The sequence below is a fragment of the Crocodylus porosus genome, unplaced genomic scaffold (assembly GCF_001723895.1).
Source record: "Crocodylus porosus isolate Cpor-Errol unplaced genomic scaffold, CroPor_comp1, whole genome shotgun sequence".
NCBI classification, from domain to species: domain Eukaryota; kingdom Metazoa; phylum Chordata; order Crocodylia; family Crocodylidae; genus Crocodylus; species Crocodylus porosus.
In genome coordinates this window covers 22,662,286-22,680,063 of record NW_017728917.1, presented here as the reverse complement: position 1 = coordinate 22,680,063, position 17,778 = coordinate 22,662,286, and the positions used below count along the sequence as shown (strand labels likewise).

Genomic DNA, 17,778 nt, shown 5'->3' with positions numbered 1-17,778 from the left:
ACACCCAAGGGTACTCAGGGAGCTGGAGAGCATCATAGCTTAGCCCCTGGCATGGATCTTTGAGAGCTTTTGGTGCTCTGGTGAAGTGCCCAACCATTGGAAGAAGGCCAGTGTGGTGCCTATCTTCAATAAAGGGAGGAAAGTAGATCCAGCAAACTACAGGCCCATCAGCCTGACCTCTATCCTGGGGAAAGTCTTGGAAAAGGTTATCAAGGAGGCCATCCTTAACAGACTAGCTGAAGGGAATATCCTGAGGGATACTCAGCATGGGTTTGTTGCTTGACCAATCATTTCCTTTTATGACCAGATGACTTATCACCTGGACAAGGGGGAAGAGATCGATGTTGCATACCTCAACTTTAAAAAAGCCTTCGATTTGGTATCCCATGATCACCTCTTGGCTAAACTGGCTAACTGCAGCCTTGACATCACCACGTTTCGCTGGCTGGGGAACTGGCTCCGTGGTAGGACCGGGGGTGGTGGTCTACGGGAGCCAATTGTCTTGGTGCGCTGTGATCAGTGGGGTCCCCACAAGGCTCTGTCCTCGGGCCTATACTGTTTAACATCTTCATCAATGATGTGGACATTGGTGTCAGAAGCGGACTGGCTAAGTTTGCTGATGACACCAAACTCTGGGGTAAAGCATCCACACCTGAGGATAGGAGGATGATCCAGGTGGATCTGGACAGACTCATGAAATGGGCGGACAAGAACCTGATGGTGTTCAACACCGAAAAATGTAAGGTTCTCCACCTTGGGAGGAAAAACCCGTACCATGCTTATAGGCTCGGCAGTGCTACGCTGGCTAGCACTACAGATGAAAGGGATTTGGGGGTCATGGTTGACCACAAGATGAACATGAGCCTTCAGTGTGATACTGCAGCTAGTAAAGTGAGCAAAACACTGGCTTGCATCCATAGATGCTTCTCAAGCAGATCTCGGGACATCATTCTCCTGCTGTACTCAGCTTTGGTGAGGCCGCAGATGGAGTACTGCGTCCAGTTTTGGGCTCCACAATTCAAAAGGGATGTGGAGAAGCTTGAGAGAGTGCAGAGGAGAGCCGCATGCATGATCAGAGGTCAGGAAAACAGACCTTATGATGAGAGGCTGAGAGCAGTGGGGCTCTTTAGCCTGGACAAGCACAGGCTCAGGGGTGACCTGGTGGCCACTTATAAGTTTATCAGGGGTGCTCATCAGGATCTGGGGAAACACCAGAGCCCCCCCAAGGGATGACAAGATCGAACAGTCAAACTTCACTGTGACCTATTCAGGCTGGACATAAGAAAGAACTTCTTCACTGTCTAAGCCCCCAAGGTTTGGAATAGCCTGCCACCGGAGGTGGTTCAAGCACCTACTTTGAACGCCTTCAAGACACATTTGGATGCTTATCTTGCTGGGATCCTATGATCTCTACTGACTTCCTGCTCCTGGGGCAGGGGGCTGGACTTGATGATCCTCCAGGGTCCCTTCCAGCCCAAATGTCTATGAAATCTATGAGTTAATCCAATCAGGTGCTACTGCAGTGTGTGGAGTAGGGGCTCAGTAGACAAGGTGTACAGCTTTACCAACAGAGGGCAGCCCAGGCAGATGTCCCTGCAGGTTGGGAACGGGGCACAGAGCATGCCGTTTACCTTCAGGAGGTTCAAAATGTCCTGATACAGGACCCAAAGGACTGAGGTGAAGACAGGCCTGAAGCCAAAGTCTTCTAGGTTTTGAAGCAGGTAGTCATGGTCGACTCAGTCGAAGGCTTTCTCCTGGCCCAAGGAGACAAGCCCATTGTTGAGACTGAAGAGGTCAGCAGCCATCAGCAGGTCTTAAAGCAGGAACAGATTGTCCTGGATGGTCCTGCCCAGCATGCAGTAGCTCTGCTCAGGGCCAATGATCAAAGTTATAAGGGTGTGCAGCCAGTTGGCTAAAGCCTTGGCCAGGATCTTGTAATTGGCACACAAGAGGGACACTGGCCACCAGTTCTTGATGCAGCCAAGGTCTTCTTTCTTAGACAGCAGGTGAGATCTGCTTGGCAACAGCTGGTTGTTCCACAAAACTCTCACAAAAGACATGCAGGAGACAGGGGCTGAGGAGAGGCCAGAAGGTCTTATAAAACTCAGCAGGCAACCCATCGATGCCCAGGGCCCAAGTGAGGTCTCCAGTGGCAGCCGTGAGTTCCTCCAAAGACAGTTCTTGTTCAAGCTGGTCAGTCTCTGATGAGAAAAGCCTAGGGAGGCCATCATGTAAGCAGCTAGCAGACTCTAGGAAAATTGGTTCAGCTAAAAAAAAAGATCCTGGTAGAAGGAAATGGTGTGGCATCGGATCTCAACATGATCTATAAACATTTGGCAGTCTGTGGTCTTAAGATGGCCAGTGACCTTCTGCACAACTTGTCGTTTCTCAAGGCTGAAGAACAAATGAGTTGAGGCATCAGTCTCTGCCAGTTTTTGGCAGCGGGCTCTGACCCTTGCACCCCAGGCTGCACACTCTGCCAGTTCCCACAGATGTTGTTTGCAGTGCCTAAGACTCTTGAGCAGTCCCACATCACCACCAGCATTACACACGGCCACCTCAAGCTGCACCACATCATCCTCCAACTCCCAAACACAGCAATGGAGCTCACTTGTTGCCAGCTTCACGTACTGTTCACAGAAAACCCTGATCTGCACCTTCTCCACATCCCACCATTGCTTCTAGGAGGAGAAGGTGGCTCTTGCAGTTTCACATGTCCACCAGACATGAGTTTGGTGCTAATCAAAGAAGTTAGCATCCTGCAGGAGACTAGTGTTGAGGCACCAGTAGGGTGCCTGGGATTGTGTCCAGCCAGGTAGGCTCAGCACACAAGAGACCAGGATGTGATCTGATTATCCTGCTGTGTAAGAGCAATAGGTGGTGTCTGGTGACATACAGGCAGCCAAGGCATGCCATGGAGAGCCCACCAGCAGTCGCCTTCAGCCAGGTATGCTGTCTCTCATCAGCATGGAGATAGCACCAGACATCAACAAGGTCCACTGCCTCCATAGTAGTCCAGCTTCCAGGCTAAGGATGGGCCTCTGACCCATTCCAGCCAAGCCACATGTTGACCATGCAATTAAAGTTCCCACCCAGGAAGAAAAGGTCATCACCATCAGCTGCACTCAGCAAGAAGTCAGCCAGAGTCTCAAAGAAGGCAGTCCATTCTCATCCAGCAGTGGGCATATAGTTATTCATTAGGAGGAAGTGATGTTGCATGAACAGGATGCAAATGGTGAGCAGGCAGCCAGGGATGACCTCCTGGGCTACCATCAAGTCAAGCATTAGCTGCAGCAACAAAAGGATTGTGACCCCTACACTAAGGGAAGTGCCATGACTGAAGAACATGTGGCCCTTATAGGTGGCATGCCAGTCAGCTTGATTAGCTGCGTCAGTGTGTGTTTCCTGCAGAAAGGCAATGGCCAGCTTTTTCTGGTGCAGGAAGTCAAAGAATGTCATCTGCTTTACAAGAGCTCTGCAGCCACTGGCATTAAGAGAATCAAAGGTTGTGGCAGCCATATGTGAAGGGTGTAGAAGGGGGTACAAGCAAAGCCAAACAACCGAGAGAAAGAAACACCAGAAAGGAGCAAATATAAAGGACAGGGGAAGACCAGGCCTACAACTCCCTAGCTGGCGTTTCTTGTAACAAGTGCCCAACATCTCACACAAGCTTCTTTAGGTGAAAACTATAACATTATTTTCCCCAGACTGGAGTGCAGCACTGCTACTGCAGCCTTAGGAGACAGCACAAACATCTCAGGTTCCAGAAACCATTTACGAATATGCTGTGCAACCTTCTGGTGGTGGTTAGTCTGGTCTAAAAACTCAACAAGGCACTCAGAGTAACCAGCACAGGGAGGTTCCTCAGAAGCAGGAACAGGTTCTGCCTTTGGGGTGGGGACACCTTAGCTAAATCAGGAGTCGCCACCTCCTGAGGCAGGACTTCTGTCAACTCATCCTCAGAGACAGTATCAAAATCCGACCCCAAAGAGGAGGAACTGTACACATCAGGCACGAAGAGCTGCCAAGCCCCAGGGGGGAGGGGCACTTGCCCGTCCCCCCCCAGGACTCTCAGGATCTGGACCTGTAGGAGTAACATCCTCTGAGAGGTCCTGGGGGGGGCATCAGTCCTTTATCTCTTGGGTAGGGCACTCTCCTAGGCTGGGCACTCTTGCTCCCAAAGCCACTTGTGGCTCCCAGAGGGTCCAGCCTTGTCAGGCTCCAGGAGCTGAGGTAGGGAGAGAGCTGTCAGACTCTCTCACCACCTCTTCTACCCCAGGTCACCCCCAAGCACTATGAGGTCTCGGGGTAATGCCAAGGAGGCAGGAGTGGGGGGGGGCTGCTCACTAACCTCAGCTCCCCTTGAAGTGGTGGAGAGGTTTTGAAGGGATAATGAGGCCTTTTAGAAGGCCTCTTTTTTCCAGAACTTGCCCTTCCCAGTAGGAAGGGCCAAATCCTCCCCTGAGGGGGGAAGAAGTGGGGGGCAGGTCCACCACCACAGAGCTAGCTGACGCCAGTGAAATGGGGAGCAACTGGGAGGAAGGTCCTTCCACACTACCTGATGGGGCTGCCACACCAGAGGTGGATGAGCCACCATTGGGCACAGCCACAGGTGGCTTTGCTGCGACTGGCTTCTTCTTCGGGCACTGGGTAACCAGGTGAGACCTGCTGCTGCAGCAAAAGCACAAGGTGGCTCCAATGGTGATAATACTTCCCATCAATCAGGAAGGACATAGATTGGGGCGAACCCCTACCCTCCCTGTTAAGAAGCATAAACTGCTGTCTTTTAAAGGACAGGACATGCTGCCAAACATTCAGGGACCTTGCTGCCAAACATTAGTCTACAGACCAGCCCTGTAACCATGCCATACGGATGCAAGCAGTTAGTGAGTTCATCATCTGAGAGAAATAGAGGCATGTTCAAGGCTACTACATCAACAGCTGGTGTGTCAAGGGGTATTGCGAGGCAAGAAACACATCTGCTACCACGACCTCATGCACTAAAGCAGAGGAAGATGATGAGAACTGAACTCACTAGGGCAGCATAGGGGACATGTTTGCAGCCTATGAGCACCCCCCATAGCAGCAGCATACTCCTCCACTGTAATGGAGGGAGTGGCATGAACCTGGAGACCAAAGTTCTGGTCCAAAGGGGCAGAAGCCCCAGCAGAGGACCACTGGGAGCTGTCTTCAGCTATCCTAGCAAAAAAAGGTTTAGCCCTACAAGGAACCAGAGAGGTGGGGGAAGGGTAACTCTCTGCAAAAGGAAACAAAGAAGCTGGAAAACAAACAAACAAACACCGGAGGGGAAGAGAAAGGTGATCAATATGGCAGGGAAGAGAAGGGAAAAGAAAATGCAGCAGAGCAGCTACAGTAGGAAGTGGGGGCGGGGACAAAATGCAACCAAAGGGAAGGGGAGGGGAAGGGAAGGGAGTGGAGGGGGAAGAGGGTTACTGCAGGAGAAAGGGCTGAGAAATGGAGGGGAGCAAGAAAAAGTAATGAAAAGTGGGGGGCTATGGCGAGAAAGGGGTCAGACTGTTTGAGGGGGGGAAAACAAAGCAAGAGAAGAAGAAATGCTCACAGAACCGAGGCAAGCTCTCAGAGCTCTGAGCAAACACACCTGGCAGCAGCCATTTAGAAGGAAGTTAACACAGAGAAATATCTCACAAAATATATATTCTTATCCAATTTAACCAAAAAAAGATGTAGCCTTACCCAGATTAACCTACAGGAAGAATCAGATGTTTTCTGGAGATGAACAAAAGGAAAGGAAATTCTAAAATGTTATAAGTTTGCCACTTTAACTTACTATAAAAGTTCAAGAAATTTCAGAACATTACAGGATAGGATGTTTTTCCTTCTTCTTCCTGCTATACTGTGTTCTTTACAAAGCTGGAGAAATTTTGAGACATTTCAGTAAGGAAAAATAAAAGGAGGAGAGGAATATGAAAAAGCATGGAATATAACCTGATCAGGGGTTCTGTTAAGAAAAAAAAAAAGACAGAAATTCAGTGTTTCAAAGAATATTTCTCTCTCAAAACATTCATCGAGAATTCTGTTTGAATTGCCAGCAGATAGTTCCTGCATAAAAATAAAAACATTTCAAGTGAAAACTTTTACATAGGACAAGAATGGACTTGACAACCAGTCATAAAGGAAAATATTTCCAGGTGCTTAGGACTGAAAAAACCCCATGGAACCTTTTTTAGGTGAACATATCAGAAAAGGTAAATGGGAAAAGGAAGTTGGATTTAACATTCAAACAGGAAAAGCTCTGAATCTCCTTTTATTTTGTGTATTCCAGAACCACTGCAAACAACGCGACTTTGAAACACAATCCAGCAAGGAACATGCATGTGTGCCTAACTTTAAACCAACCTGACTAATCCCTTGTAAAGACAACCAGTTTGAGTGACTTGTGGAGTCAGGATTTGAGTGCCAATCGGAAGCAAGTTTAACTTTCTTCTATAAAAGAACCAGAGAGTAAAGTGAAAACCCTGGCTTTTTAGACTGGGGGTTGCCAACCACTTCTACAAGGATGCTAACCCCTGTTTTAGACAAATCTCAAAGAATGACCACAAATGTAAAGAAAAAGACAATCAAAGAGATAGATCAAGTCCATGTAACACCTAACAAACAAGGAAAGCACTTTTAAAATCAGTATGGTATTTGACTGGCAGCCAATACAACTTTTTCAAAACAAATTAAATGTGCTCCTGTCGTCTCCTTTTCATAAGAAACCTGGCAGCCACATTCTGTGCTAGGTGGAGTTTATGTAAAGTCCCTGGTTCCCTGAACATAGTGGAAATCCAGCCTGTGTTACAAGTATTTTCACTGTTCTGCTTAAGTATACTTGCATCCTCCAATGCCACTCTGACTCACTGTGCTTTTTCACCATTTTACCAAAAAGAAGAAGATAATGGGAGGTGCCAGTTCAATTACAAAAATGAAATAAGAAAAAATAATGTAGTAAGCATTTTGTGACTGCACAAATGGAATGGGTAGCAAGTATATTCTGTATACATCTTCATATGCTAAAGAGATCACTACTGGACATAATTTTATTTGACATATTTATTGGCCATCTCCAACAGGAGACACAGCACATCAGTGAAACATTACAGACTGTATTAATTTAGGATGGCTGCAAACACCAATAAGGCCTAGTTGGTCCCTTTGCAAACACCACTAAGGACAGAATACAAATACAAACATGAAAGAAAACCTGGAACATTTTAAAATAGGGACAGGAAATAAATGAAATCCACCACAGAAAAAAGTTTTCTAATATATTAGGTGATAAAGGGGTTAAACGATATCCTTAACTTGCGTTCTGTTTTACACCATGCAATTGCTTCCGAAGGCAAGTAGCCTCAGAACATTTCATTTAAAAGTGGTCTGGGAAAAAAACCCCTTAGAGCCGGGTCAGCAACATACAGCCTGCAGTTCTTACAGCAGCTGGATGGCCCTCATCGCCACCTTTTCTTCTCCGCTCCCCCCTTTACCTCCCTTGTCTCTCAGCTACAGTGTGAACACAACTAAAAGCTGCCCAGTCCCTGCTCAGTTCCCTACCAGGCTGGAGAGCTGAGCTGGGACTGTGCCCTCACTACAGCTGGGAGATGGAGGAAGCGGGGAAGTGTGGGGGGGAAAGAAGTAGCACCAGCGTGGACACAGTTTCCAGCTGCCCAGCTGCACTGCAGCTCCCAATCTCCTGGAAGTTGTGCCCACACTGCAGCCAGGGAGCAGGGGTCAGGGAAAAGCAACAATGACACAGGCTCAGCTCCCAGCTGCCTGGTCTCAGCTTGGGGGCAGGCATAACTCCCTGCCACCAGTGCACTCTTGAAGGCCACCCCCAACCCCGCAACCCACACTGAACTACAGATAGGTTGCTTCAGCCTGTGGTTTATGAAGCTTGCCAGATCCTGCTCTAGACTATTTTGAGCACTTAACCTTTAACCAGAAAGTGGTTGCCACCCTTAACTACAGCAGAGCTGGTGCTTCCCCATACTGCCAGAGGAAACAACCCAATATTGCCAAAGATATGCTTTCATAACTAAATAAACTACTGCTCTTTTTCATCTCTAATTTCTATGGGCCCTGTCTTGCTATTTGACTTTTAAATAGAATTTCCCATTAATTCCAAATATAAATCCTACTTAAAAATTGATGGCTTAATATAACCCAATTATTGTGGCCTCCTCAATTTGTAAATTCTCTTATCCCATGTATTGTGTTTTAGAGGCCATTTGTCTCTATTATGTGGCCTCTATAAGAGTAATTGCTCTTTATCATTCTGTTCACCCTGCATAAGTTAGCTGTAAGCTACTTAGAAATTGTTCAGTGGTTAGACCTTTCAGCCTTTGATCACTCCTTGCTTTTAAAGTTTGTACCTGTGCCCATCCCGCATTCCCAAGATGTTTTCATTTAATGGCAAACAGACAGAATTAGATCATGTCACAGGAGAGGTGTGCTGAGAGGTTGAGTAAAGTCAAGTTTTGATTTTAAAAGTCTGTTCCAGTTTGTCCCATAAGTTAAAAACCCAATGTATTTGGTTAAAATAGAAGTGAAGTAGGTAAGGCCAAAATGTTAGTGTGTGACACAAAAAGGAGTACCACAAAATGTGGTAGCCAGATACCCAGTGCTCACTGCTTACTTTTGATAACTCCTTCTTAACTGACTTACCTGGAATACTGACCGTGTTATACTGGCAAAACCCTACCCAGTCAAAGTTACATGATCCACTGACACAATAAAGCTCCCCTCCTTTCATTAACTATTTCCATTGTTTTGGATCTTCTATTCAAAGCCTCATTATTCATTAAAAAAATGAAAGGGACATTCAGAGTCAGAGCCTGACTATACTTTTGATTTGGAAACCATAAGAAAAGCTTCTGAAATAATGTGACATGAATGACCAAGGGATTTTTTTCACCTAGGGCCCACAGTAAATAAGAAAGTTATGTAAGTACCCTTAAACATGTTCTATTTGATGAGGTAGTTTGCTTGCCAACAAACCTGCTTCACAAAACCTTGAAAGTATCTTATATGTCTCAACTGTCTTATAAACCACAGCTTATGAGATCTGGAACATCCTACTTGGAACCTATCTCTGCTTCCATCAATGTAAGTCTGCTTTGACCTGAAGCAGAACATATCAATCCCATTCCATTCTGTAGGACATCTGCTTCAAAGAATTACCACCCCCACCCCATGATATGTTTTACATGTACAACCCTGAAGACTGCACAACACTTACCAACACCTGTCTCTTGTCAGTAAGAACTTACTCAATAGTGCTGCTTTAAGCAGAGCACTTTAAATGGCTACCTGGGAATCAAAAAATGGCTCAGTTAAAGCTGAATTTAAAATGTTCTACAGTCCTGATGATCAAATTTTGTTTCAGTAAATAATTCACTTGCAACACACCCAGTGGCTACAGTTGGCCTAGAGGATAGCACTATCACTGAAAATGAGTAGCTAAATGCCTTCCTCTTCATTTGCCCTCAGGAAGTGCATAGTTCGTCATGTGTGTCACAATGCAAACATCCTGCAAAGGCTTACATTGTAATGCTCCATGTGCTTTGGGGTGAATTCAACCCCGTGTCTGAACTCAAGTAACAGGGCTTTCCTGTCATCTTCTCCACCTCCCAAATTGCCACTGCCTTTGTGAGAGCATGTGTTTGCCCCTTATTTGATTGGTGGGGAGAAGGGGCAGTTTTTTATTCTGAGTCTTCCAAGAGGAAAATAGGGAGGCTAACAGAACATGCAGAGCACCAGGCAATAATGAAAATGTTTGGAAGGGCAAGGGTTAGTCTCCTAGGGAGAAATCTTATTTTACTCTTTTATTCACCCTCTCTGGCATGTTACATAGCCATATAAATGCAAGTTTTGAAAGTTGTGTGATATTTCAAAGCAATTTCTATTTGTTACAAAGGAAGGGAAGGGCAGCCTTCTCACCTCTTAACCAAATGATTTGGGCACATGCCCAGTAAACGGGAGACCCACATTCTAGGCTCCTGTCAACCAGAGGGAGTTTAAACTTACATTTCCCATTTCCCAGTGTGCTCTAACCAATGGATCAGAGGCTGGGCTTTGGTCTAAACACTTTCCATCTCTCTTCTTGAAGCTAACCCACAAGACAGCCAAGAAAGGAAGGGAGGTGAAGCCAGGAAAACAGCAACAAGCTAGAGAGAAGGTGGCTCAATGAAGGAGACATGCAATGGAACCCTTGATCTGGCTGTGGTCCCTGCCCCGATGGGCAGTAAATATATCCCACTGGTCATGAATTTCATCCACTCAATGTTAAGAAAAAGATACAGAAAAACCACTGGGGGCTACTGTCCACCTCACTGAGTCACTCTTTCTGGCTTGCTTGATTTCTCTTCCCCTTGTGTCTGCCCATTAAGCCAGCTTCAAGAGGAAGTGAGCAAACCCTTTCTGATTGCATGCACTTTGCATAGTACCTTAAATGTACATTGGCCATGTATTGTATTTCCAATACCTTGGAAAACAATAACTAGAGCTTGTATATATTTGACTTTTTATTCAGTTTATATTACACGCTTCCTTCAGTGGTTATTTAACTGAATCGTGTAAGAGATTTACTATGACTACTAGTTATTTTTTTAACACAAGAGGTCAAAGCTTGTGTTTTTAGCAATAATTTCAATTCTTGCTGCCAACCCATGGTGGGGGATTGTTAGGTATGCAGTCACAGCTTTCTGATCTCATTATTGTGCTTCTCTTTTGGAATGTTCTTGCAATTGCCAGAGCTGGCACTAGAGTAAAGGGTAAGACTTCTGTTTCCATCATGTTTAAAAACAAACTGCCAGCATCACCTAAGGAGCACAGCAGCCTACAGAGGGAATTGTATCCACTATTGTAAGTCCTGTGTGGGAGATCAGTATATTAGATTTGAAACAAGTCATGTTCCAGCACAGAATTTGATGCATGAAAGACTAGACTCCTCACAGACTGTCTCTGCTATTGAAAATAAAGCGGAGTCTTTTTCTAAGAGATTAGTAGGTGCTGAAAACAAGTTTGTTGGTCTGCAAATTAGCTGTGCTGGACATGTTGGCATGTTTAATACAGTGCTCAAGGAAAATAAAGTGTTACAGTACAAGATAGACAAAGTAGATAATAAAGCCAGAAATTGAAAATCTAAGAATAGCTGGTGTGCCTGAGAAAACTGAAATAGGGAAATGGGATGTTTTCTTTGCACAAATGCCTCAGGGTTTGCAGTGCTGGAAGAAGAATTGGGCACTGATTACTTTGATGTCTTCCAGAAGACTATCATGGAAGAAAAATACTTATTCTACCAGAGTCTTTGTTCTTCTGGCAGAGTGGAACTTCCTACAGTAAGGATAAAAGTCTCCATGTGGGAGACAGCTTTGGTAGGAGCCAGCTCAGGATTGTGGAATGAACTCCCACAGGAACCAAGAGCCATTTCAGATCTCAGCACCTTCCACTCCAAGTGCAAGGTGCATGTCTTCGATCTTGCCTTTGTTAGCAAATACATAGCAACATGTATCAAATACCAAAACAAAACATTCCACTAGGCACACTTCTCCCCTCCTGGGAAAAGGATGGGAAAGCAAACAATGTGTCAGATGTTAAAGACTTATCACATAATGCACTACTGGCAGGCATTCAGATACTATGGTGATAAACCACGTCTAAAAATATATATAGAACAGAACAAAAAAGGAAAAGAAAAGGAAAGGAAAAATGCAGTCATTCTCACTTTGACTATTATGCTTTTGCCTACTTATTAATTCTTGTATCTCATCAAATTACCTTGAGCCTGTCTGAGAAAGATATCATCTTCTCTTCTCTGGTGAGTAACTATCCATTTGCCCACAAGTCTCCTTGCCTTCTTCTTTGCTGCTCCAGATGTATGAGATACTCATCTTGTACTAAACCATAAAACCACTGCTCTGTTCTTTTCCTCTTCTTTTCTCATGACCCACTTTTCTTATGGCAGGAACTGCCAATCTTCTTTATTGAAGGAGTGAAGCAAGTTCTTATCTGCAGTTCAGGGACATTACCTGTCAGCTTAATTTTGATGTGGGATCTTTGAACACTACATCCAACTAATTCCAACACCTCAGGACATGTTCAGAAATCAATGGGCAGAACCCTACCAGTTTTGCTGTGAACATAGGTGTTTTAGGTAATTGTGTACTCTTCTTTTATTTCTAACTTCTTGAACTCACTTACAGTATACTGTCTTAGGCCTTCACTCACAAAATCATCCCTGGTCAGAAAGTGAAGATGAGCACATGCTTAAAGTGTCTATGTCACGTCCAGATGAAGGCCCAGTGAAAAGCCTGAGCTTATAAGCAGACAAGTAACTTCATGCTTGAGAGTAGTCCAATGGGACATGCAGTAATTCAAATACCCCAATATCTGAGGCCCAAAGTTGGATGAGTCTTACAGAAGTTTTGTTAGCAGTGGACACATCTACATGAGACACTTTACTGTGCATTAATCTAATGTGTAGTAAGGTGTCACCATCTACACATGCATGGGACTTACTATATATTAAATTAGTCTAATGTGCCACTTGCTAGTCCCAAACTCATTCAGGTACTAGATAAGTGGTGCATTAGCTAATGCGCCACAGTAACTTGCAGATGCTGACTGCAATTTTTTCCTGGTCAGCCCAGGCATTGCTACCTGGCTAAGCCCCAGTATGAGGAGAGCTGTGCTGGCTACAGGGGCAACTGTCTCCCTGTCATGTAGGAATCAGGGCCTTAATTCAAAATATTAATTGCATGTGTAGATATACCCATTGTGAATGGTTTTTGAAGGGGATGAAGGGGCACAGATTCAGAATTCACAAAAAAAACTACGGTGATGTTACACATTTTTTCCTGTCAATCAAGTGTATTTTTTGTTTAAAGATTATTAATATATGTTAAATGCTTTTTCTATTTGAAAGGAAGAGGATAGTGAAATTACCCTCCCCACAAAGCAGAGTTGGCATAAGTGGGCAGTCCTTATACAACTGTATTTTAATTTTTTTTTCCTTATAATTTCTCTCCATTCCCTGCCCCCAACATTTTTTCAGTGTCTCCTTGTATTTCTCCCGCTGGCCTCTTGTGACTTTATTTTTCATCTTATATTTTTATGGGCTATTTTCTCCTAACTTGTCTTCACTCCTTCTAATCCCCAAAGTTCTGAAACAAATTTAGAACTTAGCTAAATTTGGGACAGGATCTTGCAAACACGCATGCTTAACATTGCTACTAGTAGTGGTAGCATTGAAAGCCATGGAATTTTTCATAGTAGAAAAGGCAAGAGCATTGTTGTGTTTCCAGAATTAGGTCCTCTTTTTCTTTTCCATAGGTAAACACTCCTCAAAGTGACAAACTCATAATTTGGCCTTGTTGTGTGGCTCCCTGGTTTGGTTGTTGAGTTACAGGGGGAAAGGCTGTAAGTTCAAGTCTGAGTATAAACCAATAGCTTTTATCTTCCTACCCAAGTGTAGTGGGAGTTGGACCTGATGATCTTGTAAGATCCCTTCCAGCCCCTAACATCTGTGAATCTATGACTGCAAGTGGCTATGATCTGGTAAAAACTAGAAAGAAAATGTCAGCCAACATACATTCAAATATAGGCATAAAATACCTTTATCTGAATTCATAGCATTTGAGAAAAAAATAAAACATAGTGGAGGCATCAGGTATAGCAGACCAAAAAGCGAGACCAGGGTTATTGGTCAAATCCCATAGCGTCTTGCAACCACAACAAAACTTACCATCGTATTGACATATGGTGCAAGCTTTTATGTCTAATAAGTAAAATAAATAGCAGCCTGAGAGGTACTGACATGCATTCATTCATATCCCAACATTTCCAAACTGCAGATAAGCTATAGAAACCCAGAACTCTGTTTTACTTTGGCTTTCTCTGGCTTTACTGTTCTGAAAAGTACAAGTGCAGAGAGCATGTTTCTATTTAACTCTCATCTGATAGTGTTTTTTATACTTCTTGTTTAGAAAATATTCTGTTATTGAAAAAGAAAGGTCCCAGTTTCAAGGACGGATCATTTAAACAGAAGCATGGTATTTCAATGGGGGAGAGGAAAGGCAGATTCTCCCCTACTGACACATTTGAGAGCAGCTCAATGGGGGGAAAAAGGGAGGATGTAGTGAATTTCCAGATGGGGAAGTAATGGGAGAAAAGACATGTCATCACAAGAATATACTCTGAACAAGTCCACCACAGCAATAATCCACTTCAACATGTGTAAACTGGTATATAAAGAGAATCTATCCTATCCTTTTAAATAGGTATAAAGATATGCTTAAGAAGATACTTTTTAGGACTAATTTACTTGCATCTATACTCATTCTCCAGTGTGTACCTATGTTATCCATATGTCTATATGTTCCTGGAAAAGATAGACTCTTATACAGAATATAAAGCCTATTGCTACTTCTGAGCTACAAAAAGGAAACACATTTTTTTTGTGATATCAAAACCTCTCTAAAAACTAAAATGTATGCCTGGATAACAATTTGACAAATATTGCAGTTTACAATACTAGCCAAGTAAGTTCACTGGTACAACTTTAAAATATTTCTTGGTTTAGTTTACTTCCTAAAAATGCATGCAAGTATAAATATTTCTGAGAAAAAAAGCTAATGGAATGAGAGGGAAAAGAATCAAGTAATGTTGACGGACATAAAAAGTAGGCTTTGTTAATGTTATACTCATTACCTTAGAAAATGTTTTACAGGAAGTGTAGTAAATCCACCACAGATGTGATAAAGATTAAAACTTCTTTTAAAGCAAGTTTCTCTATTTAAAATACCCCAAAAGGCATGTGCAACATTTCTTAAAATTTGCCTAAATAAATAACTAATGAAACAATAGCAACCGTTAAACTAAAGCATTTAATTAGGATTACACAATTAAAGTCATTGTTGATACAGAAGGAACAAGCAAAGCCACATTTTTCTCTTTGTGCGTAAGATGCATTAAAAAATTCATTTTTTAAATCTTTTAATGGCAGTCCATCCACCCTAGCACCATATTACCTAATACATTGACACTCAAAACCACGTGTGGTAGAAAACACTAGAGAATGTAAGGTTCGGATTTCCTTTAGACATCAACTCAAATTTGGAAAAAAGTTTTAAAATATTTAGATTACTTTAGATGAAATCCTGGTTCCCAGGAAGTCTAAAGCAAAATTCCAGTTGAATTTAATGGGCCCAAAATTTCACCCCTTATATTTTTAAATCATGGACTATGTTTGCATGCACTATGATGAAATATTGATAGTAGGTTTACTTGCAAGAGGCAGATAATGTACAGATCAATGAAAACTTTGCAACTGCCTCACAAGTTTATAATCACTATATGCATGTTTGTTAAACCATTACTTAAAAATATTTTTGCTAAAAAGAGAGATAAAAATTGGTATATATAAATGAGTGTCTGATTTTATCATAATGTGCTGTATTTCAAACTACTCCAATGAATCAGAAAGAAAGAGTCCACCCACCTCTTGGCCACTGATTGGATGAGGCTGAGCACATTGACAGGTGCAGCTGCTATACATGAGATTTTAACTAACAGGCTTTGTTTGAAGTTAAAAAGAGATCTCTCTTTTTTCTCAACAAAAGAGCACACATAGATGTGTGTGTGTGTTACAGAGTACATCTAAAGATGATATTAAATATGTGTACATCTTGTTAAGTTAATATAAAAAAAATAATTTTCAAAAATTAACTTTGGTACTCGTGACTAATGCTGACATTTCAAATTCATGCCAAGAAAACTTGTTTAAAACTTGTTTATTACTGCACACCAGCATGTTCTATATTATATAAAGCATGCATGTGTATACATGCATACTTAAATTACACACACATACAGAGAAACAGCCCAGAAGACCTGTGCCATAAATAATAATAAATCAGCTGGAAAAAAAATGTGACTCTTGCACACTAAACTCACTAATAAACAGGGCTAAGGTAGAGACAAAAACCATACCTGAATTTAATCATGATGTTATTTCTATTACAGAGAAAGTTAACATTTTAGCCAAACCACTGTGAATGAGACTAATTTGGCTTTCGCACTTTCCTTCTGTAATAAAAATATTAATTCAAGGAATGTAAACTAAGTATAAATAAAACATTAAAAGTAGAACTCAGGTCCAGTGTAAGAACACAGTACAAGGACCTGAATCCTAATGTTTATTCATACCAAATGACCATCAATATAAATGCAGGGTTCTGGTGCAGTAAGGACTGCTGGATTAGGCCCCAGCAAAAATAAATGTAAGGAATACAAATATAACATTGCAGTTTACAGGGAAAACAGGGATTTTACTCATTTAATTATGAAAATAAATACTTGCAGTGAGTACCTGCACCCTACTGCATAGGAAATTTCCCCTGTGGATAGAATTGAGCATTTTATTTGTACAGTTGTTTGCCTGTACATTTTATACCTGGTCCCATACTTGAGTTAAATCATATCTTATTGCATTGCATTTAGACAATGGGCTTAAATTCTTTGAGCTGAATTCCATACTCATTTATACTTATGAACTTCAGCAGTTTAGGACAGGCACAACCAATTGCCAAACTGGTCCCCAATTACTGTATTTACTTGAATCTAGGATGACCTTGAATTTAAGATGATCCCCCCCACTCCCACCCCGCCCCCAATTATTAGATTCTATACATAGAAACAAATATAGATGTGTTATAATTTTACATGTATGGAATCTAATTATTGGAGGATTAGCTATAATTTGTCTCCCCCACTACTGCAGAGGGGTAGGTGGGGAGTTCAGACAGGAGGAGCAGGCACCTCCCTCTTCCCCCTCTGATCCCCTTCCAGCCTCTATTCCCCCTTCCCCACCCCCTGCAGCTTCTGCTCCCCTTTGCCCCCAGCCTCTGCTCCCCTCTCTCCCCAGTCTCTGTCCCCATCCCACCCCTACCTCTTCCCCACAGCCTCTGCTCTGTCAGGAGACTCCATTCCTGTTCTATCCTGGGGAACAGAGCACAGCCCCAGCCTGGCCTCATAGCAGCTGTGCGAGTTGTATGCTGCTGCTACAGAGCTGGGCTGGTGCCGTGCTTAGTGCCCCAGGCTGCATCATGGATGGAACGTGCCAGGGCAGAGAAAGGGTGAGAGGAGGGGGGAGAGCGACAGGCAGGAGAGCATTGTATAACTGGTGTTTTCAAAATACATGTAGCAGACCAAATCCTGAGCTGCCTTTCTGCTGCTTCCTCAGCAGACTTAGGAAAGGGAATTACAAGCAATACTTTTATAATGACTATCTCAGCCAAATTAAACATGCTGATGGGAGCTAGGAGTCCAATTAAAGATGTCTGCACTAATTAGCAACAGTAGTTGACAACTGCTTTCATTCCTAGCAGATTTAAAGTCAAGTGAGCAAGGCTGACAGCATCAGAATGCTGGAATAGCTTGTATATGTGTCTTTTAACTCCATATTTAACTCCATATCATGGAAGCATTTAATAGTAAACAAAAACTCAGTAATCTCAATAATTTCTCTGTTGAATTTCAATGAAGAGAGTATAATTCTGTTTGTGTCTGGTGGCTCCATTTAGATAGCTGATTTAGTAGTTTTAGGAATGTAGGACTCACCATACTGGATCTGACCAGTGGCCATTTATTCCAGTACCCTTTTGCTGGCAGCAGCTGATAAATGAGGCCTCAAAGGAAGGGGCAAGAAACCCTGCAGTAAGCAGTTATGGGATAATCTGTTTAGAAATAAATCCTTCCCTA

The 17,778-nt window shown here is 42.9% G+C and overlaps 1 long non-coding RNA gene across 1 annotated transcript in view; it reads right to left on the bottom strand.

The window, feature by feature from the left end:
* The window catches only part of LOC109311458, a 7,887-nt gene extending 5,760 nt beyond the window's left edge, over positions 1-2,127 (bottom strand). Inside the window, exons 1-2 of the long non-coding RNA XR_002101509.1 lie at positions 2,059-2,127; positions 709-714 (exon numbers count right to left, since the gene is read on the bottom strand). This is a non-coding gene — a long non-coding RNA (uncharacterized LOC109311458). The remainder of the gene's footprint in view (positions 1-708; positions 715-2,058) is intronic.
* Positions 2,128-17,778: the final 15,651 nt, after the last annotated feature.